This window comes from Myotis davidii, unplaced genomic scaffold, assembly GCF_000327345.1.
Source record: "Myotis davidii unplaced genomic scaffold, ASM32734v1 scaffold363, whole genome shotgun sequence".
In the NCBI taxonomy this organism is placed as follows: domain Eukaryota; kingdom Metazoa; phylum Chordata; class Mammalia; order Chiroptera; family Vespertilionidae; genus Myotis; species Myotis davidii.
In genome coordinates, this window is record NW_006294069.1 from 3,311,156 (window position 1) to 3,317,494 (window position 6,339).

The 6,339-nt window shown below is 53.0% G+C and overlaps 1 long non-coding RNA gene across 5 annotated transcripts in view; it reads right to left on the reverse strand.

Annotated features, from left to right (window-relative positions):
• The window catches only part of LOC107183814, a 3,856-nt gene extending 3,205 nt beyond the window's left edge, over positions 1–651 (reverse strand). The window contains exon 1 of one of the 5 annotated variants that reach the window (XR_001514616.1): positions 370–651. This is a non-coding gene — a long non-coding RNA (uncharacterized LOC107183814). The remainder of the gene's footprint in view (positions 1–369) is intronic. The other 4 variants (XR_001514612.1, XR_001514614.1, XR_001514615.1 and 1 more) reach the window with 4 other exon arrangements.
• Positions 652–6,339: the final 5,688 nt, after the last annotated feature.

Consider the following 6,339-nt stretch of genomic DNA (forward strand, 5'->3'; position numbering starts at 1 on the left):
GGGCGAGAGGGGGGGGGGGGGGGGGGGGGGGGGGGGGGGGGTTAGAGTTTCCAGGCCTTCCTCGTGCCCGCTCCCCCCACCCACCGCGGTGAAACCCTAAACCTTTGGGTTGCATAAGGCCCCGGCACCGCCGCCCCCTACTCCTCTCCCCTCCCCCCTTACATAACATCCCCTGGAGGCAATGAGAGGAGGGGCCGGCCCGCCCAGGGACCCCTTCCCTGCCGGGGTACTATTTAAAAAACCTCCAGACACACTCCCTCTAGCTAGTCCAGGACCCTCTCCCCCGGAGCGCCCCTGCCTCCGCCGCCCCCTCTCCCCTCCCCCGGAAGGGCAGGGTGTGGCCGCCAGGACCGTACTTGCCCCCATTACCCCGTTAGCACGGTTCCCTCCAGTGCGGCCAGGACCCCAGCTCACACCCACCTGGTGCCGGGTGTGTGCGGGGGGTGCTGAGGACAGGGGAGCAAATCAGTGCGTCCGTGCCCCACAGCCGGCGGCGCTCTCTTCCCAGCGCCCAGCACACACCGGCTCCAGTCTCCGATCAGCTGGCGGCGTAGTGACGCACAAGTTGCGATTGCACCGCCCAGGGCCAATCACCGCCTACTGGTGTGCAGCGTGACCACACCCACTCGGGGGCGCCAGCCCTTCGCCCTGATCCCGCCTCTCCGGCTGTCTTAGCTCTGATCGACAAGGAGGCCACCCCTTTGCCGAAGTAGAGTTGCACTAAGCCACGCCCACCAACTCAAGAGCTGGCCAATAGGTGAAAAGGTGTGGCTCGGCCCTCCGCTAGGCTACTTGCTTTGAAGAGCGCTACGTCAAACCAGGGTCCGACCGAGCAGCAGGAAGTAAAGGCGTGTGTGTTTGCTGTGCATTCTGGTCCGTGTAGTTCTCGAGCTGACACCCCGTTCCCAGAATTCAGAGCGCTCTGTGAGTTGGCATTTTTAAATCATCTCTGAATCCATCCCCGGCGAAATCCTTAAAGGGCTACAGCCCCTCCTTTTTGGAGCCGTGAGTGCTTCTTTTAGACAACCCCAAAATGGATTCGCTGACCTCTGCAGGAGGCTCTCTAAGGAAAAGTGGAGCAGGCGAAGCAGCAGGAGTGGGGAGAACTGAAGGTGGAAATCAGTCCCCAGGGCAGCAGACTCTGCCACTGGATGGGAACTCCTGAGGGCCTTTGGGGTAGGGAGGACTGCTCGCCTCACCAAGCCCCAGCTTTCACTGGAGAGATCTAGTCCACCCCTCCTGGGGGTGGGGGTGGGGGGAAGGCTTCCTGATCAGGGGACTTTTCGTGGAGATGTCTGGTCCCAGTCGCAGGGATAGAGCCGCTTCCTAACAAAAGATTCATACTTTTTCGCGGCTGTGAAGCTGGGGAAGTCCCGGCCGGGCCGAGGACATCGCTCTCATGGTCCTCCCAGCCCTCGACCCTCCCCCAAAGGCCCTTAATAAAATGGTGTGCTAAGTACAGTCTTCACCTGAGGGTAGATGGAAGACTTCTGGTCAGAAACTAGGGGATGGCCGTGTCAAAGTACAACTGGCCGCAACCCCATCCTCTGCCTTAATACCCCCATTCAGTACCGCCCTTCAGAAGCTTTGCACTGACTCAGACCTACTTAGGGAAGAGATTTCGAAGGTAGAGACCAATGAGGAGGCTGTTCCTTCCCTCGGGGGCCAATCAGAGCTTAGAGGGGCGGGGGATGGGCAAAAACTGAAAGGAACCCAGTGACTTGGCAAAAGCTGCTCCACTGCCTATTGAAAGGGGCAAGTGTGGGACCCACCCCGTAGCATCACTCCTCCGCCCTTCCCCCTTCCCAGCTGAACCCACACGCGTAGACGGGGATCCACGACTTTTCCACGAGCTCCAAACTGGGGGTGAGGCTCACTCAGCCGAAAGGATTTGGCTGGAGTGCGAGACAGTTCCTTCTGTATTCAATACGGGCTCAGCCAAGCGATTGCTCTGGTTTCTAGGAGCACCACGATTCTCCACTTGTGTTCAGAACATTGTGCCTTTAAGGAAACTTTCTGCCTTCCACCCCAGTAACAGCTGACTGCTGGAAAGTGTGACCTCAGGGGACAAATCAGCTGTTACCACATCCTCCTCTTGGCCTGCCCTGCTCCATCTGATGACTCTCTCCTCCCCCACCACAGGCGGGGCGGGAATGAAGGAGACAGAACCCCAAATATGGGGGACCTGCTTGTATGTTCCTTCCTCTTCCCTCTCTCTCACTGTCACCATCTGCCTCCCTCCTTTCTCCCTCCCCCCTGCTGGTTAGTTCTTCAGAGGTTCTGAGCTTGGAACCAGAGGTATTTCCTGTCCGCGGCGCCAGTCAGCTCAGACCCACCCTCCCTGGTCTAGTCAGGGAGGCCAGTACTGGGGAGGCCCAGAATGGAGGCTGGAGGGGTGTGCGGGGGGCTCCGGGAATGGGAACTGGGGAAAGTCCAGGAAAGCTTCGGACTAAGCCTAGAGGAGTGGAAGGGCTGTGGAAAGCAAGCCTCCGGGTGTCAGAACCCTGCTCCCTGGGCCGGCCAGCTGCCCTTTGCTCCCTGCTCAAGTCGCCCAGTTCCTCCCCAGACAGGGACCTGTTAAGTGAATCGCCCTGGCCTTGCTTCTAACTCCACTTCTGTTTTCAGATGCCATCTTGGCTGCTTCCGTTTTTACACTCTTACCCTCTACAGCAAGGGAGCTAACGTGGCGCTTCCCCGGGCTGCAGGTGGAACGGTACTGGCCCCAGGAACCAGCGGCTTTGGCTGGGAAGCCCTGCAGGAAGACCTAAGTAAATATTTTGCCCCCAGCTCTGAGCTGAGAATCAGGGTCACTCCAGGACAAGCTGAGTGTGAAGTCCCAGGAATGACTTGGCAAGGTTGGGAGAAACTGATCAGGGCCTTGGCCAAGCTTGGAAGGAAGAGAAATCTCACCAGCTGACCCGTTCCCATTATCCTTGGCATAGAAGTCCCATCCCCTTTCCACCCAAAGGCCCTGTGGTAGGCTTGTCTCTCTCTGGTTCTGCTAAGTCTCCATCCCCTCACCCTCCCATCCTAGGGCAAAAGCACAGGCTATTTCAGTCCAGGGTTTCTCAATCTCAGCACTATTGACGTTTTGAATTGAATAATTTCTTGCTGTGGGGCTGTACTGTGGGGGCGAGCATCCCTGGTTCACTAGATGCCATTAGCAACACAACTTGACCCCTCCCCATGATAACCAAAAGTCTCTTCAGACATTACCAAATAGTCCCTGGGATCCCGAATGGCCCCCAGTTGAGAACCACTGAGTTAGACAAACCTGGATTCAAATTCTAGCTCTTACCAGCCCTGAGCTTGATGAAATACTTAACACCTCTGAGCCTCAATGTCCTCATCTACAAAACTGAATGAATAATAAGTTCATATTGTAGGGATTAAAGAAGGAAATGCTAGCACAGTACCAGGCTCACGGGCCCACAGTTGGTGCATTAAACATTAGCTTCCTTCACTTCTCTCCCTGCCAGATCAGCAAAGGCTAACCTCCCCCGGCATGGGCTGACTGCCGGGGCAGCTGCAGCTTGCCTCCCTGACTATCCAAGCCATGACCTCCAGACACTCAATATGGAGGTTGGCAAAGGGGGCTGGCTAATTTGGTCCTAGATTCTCCAAAGCCCAAAGGTGCTTGGGTTGGGATTCAAGGGAAATTTGGGAATAGATCTGTTACAAAGCCTTATATCTCAAGATGTGGCCTGCAGATTGCCTGCATCAGAATTACCTGGGGTGCTTGTTAAAAATTCAGATTCCTGTCCTAGCCAGTTAGGCACATGCCCGGTTTCAGGCTCGATCCCCAGTAGGGGGTGTGTAGGAGGCAGCCAATCAATGGTTCTCTCTCAACATTAATGTTTCTATTTCTTCCTCCCTCTCCCTTCCTCTCTAAAATAAAAAAAAAATATATTTAAAAAAATTCAGATTCCAGCCCTGGCCAGTGTTGCTAGCAGTGGTTAGAGCCCATACACCAAAGTGTCTCGAGTTTGATTCCTGATCAAGGGCACATACCTGGGTTGCGGGTTGTGCCCCGGTCAGAGCACGTGTGGGAGGCAACCAGGAGATGTGTCTCTCGTGCCCATGTTTCTCCCTCCCTCCCTCCTTCCCTTCCACTCTCTCTGAAAAGCAATGGAAAAAATATCCTCAGGTGAGGATCAACAAAAAATAAAAATCCAGGCTACTGAATCAGAAGTACATCATAAAGTTTGAAAACCACCGTTTTAGGGCTCAGATTGGGGAAGGTGTCATTGCCCCAGAAATCTTAGTGCACCCAGTACCCACCATTGCAAGGAGTTTCTTGTTCAAGAGAAAGAAAGAATTCTGATTGGGTTTCCTCTCTTGGAAATACATGTTCATTGGCAGCCAAGGTTGATCTGGCTCTGTATGATTCATTAATCCTAACCAGTTCATTAATTCTCTTCTTTGCTCTCACTGTTCTGCAGATTCAGGCTATTACTAGAACAGTTAAGATTTATTTTAGAATCTAAGCTACCTCTAAATGTTTTAAATATTCCCTTATATATTCTGGCATTGAAAAGGCATAACTTAAAGTGAAAATTAAAAGGAAAATCTTATGGAATCATAAAAAACAAAAAAGGAATTCTGAGGTAAGGTTAGTTACACCCAAGGTCATTGTTGCATTGCAAGCCAAAACCACTAGAGGGCAGGGCACACACAGACTTGCAGAAAGAAAAAGTAGTGCCTGTTCAGTCTAGGTAAACTGAGACCAGAGTCAAGACCAGATGGACCTAATTTTATTGGTACTCAGAAGCAAGTACTACCTCCTGACCATCAAAACCTATCCTCTAGCCACAGGAACACAGACCAAAGTTGGGGATGAGAGATTGACAGGAACACCTAATTTCCCTGCTGGGAAAAACAATAGTGCAATGACCAAGGAGTACAGGGAACACTGGTTTTAGATAGGCCTCGATTTGAACCCTGGCTCTACCACTTCTTAGCTATGTGACCTTGGGCAAGTTACCTAAGGTGGCCATTCTCCTAGTCCAAATGAGGATTAAACAAAACAAGGTATGTGAAGTGTTTAGCGTGGTGCCTGGATCCTAATCAGTGGTTGTAAGTTACTACCCAGGTCCTATGACCAAGCACTTCAAGGGTTCCAGCTGCTCCTGCAAGACAGAAGACACAGCAGCGCTGGCCGGGTCGCTCAGTTGGTTGGAGCGTGGACCTGTACACCAAAAGGTTTTGGGTTTGATTGCCGGTCAGGGCACATACCTAGTATTCGGGTTCAATCTCTGGTAGGGAGGCAGCCGAACCATGTTTCCCTCTCACATCCATGTTTATCTCTCTCTAAAAACAATCAGGAAAAACATATCCTCGGGTGAGGATTAAAAAAAGAGAGATGGAATCAGATTATAGCTGAGCCATTCCTGCCTCCTCTCTAATTTGGACTGTAGTTTTTCTTACGTGACCTCAAAGAACCCCTTACACCTCTACACCAACTACTACACTCTCCTTCTCAGGGTGAGACTCAAAACACAGCCAGTGGTTTCACTGCAGACAATGGCCTTTCTGTCCTGCAAATGAGTCAGAACCAAGACCCCCTGGAGGAGTCATGGAGTTCTGGTGCCAGCAGTCTGGCTTTCGCTTACTGTCCTGCGCTGCACCTCCCCCCACTGTGGTATCTGCAAGGCTCTGCCACAGCAAGCAGGCTGCTTGGCAGGGCAGAAGCTGATCTCAAACAGGAAGTCTTAGGGAACATTTCCTCCCAAGAACTCCAGGCCTCTGAGCTTGGGCCACGTCTCTCCTGAAGGTCGCCCAGAATTTAAAAAAAAGGGGGGGGGGCGGGGAGGATGGAAGAGGGTTGCCAGTTGGGAGGACTCCGGGGCAGAAAGTCCGTGCACCAGCTTCTAAGTCTCCATTCTGCCACCTGGACAAACCTCTTTGATGGCTCTTGGTTAAAACCTGTAAAATATAAACAGTAATAACTGCCGTCCTCCCTAGATTCTGTGAGGCCAAATGGAATGTTACTGATGACATGTTTTGGAAAATTAAAAGTTCCTTCTTTTGGAAGCCAGTATGGAGGCGATGAAGGGACTTGATATCAAAAGTCGTCAAAAGCCCCTTATCTGTAAAAGCGGGAGGGGCGATCAGTCCCCTAAAGGCTGGTCTCTCTGGATAAAGCCCTCCCTTAGATCTACGATCTGTGTTCGGGATGGTGCAGGAGGCAGCGAGGGGAGGGCAAATCCCGTGGGCAGTTCGGCATCCCCTTCCTCTGCACTGTTGGGGCCCACTAGGGCCCCCTTCAGCTCCGGAGGAAGCAAAGCCGCCACCAGCTCTGAGCAGAGCGCCTGGGCCGCGGGGCGGTGGCGCGCGCGG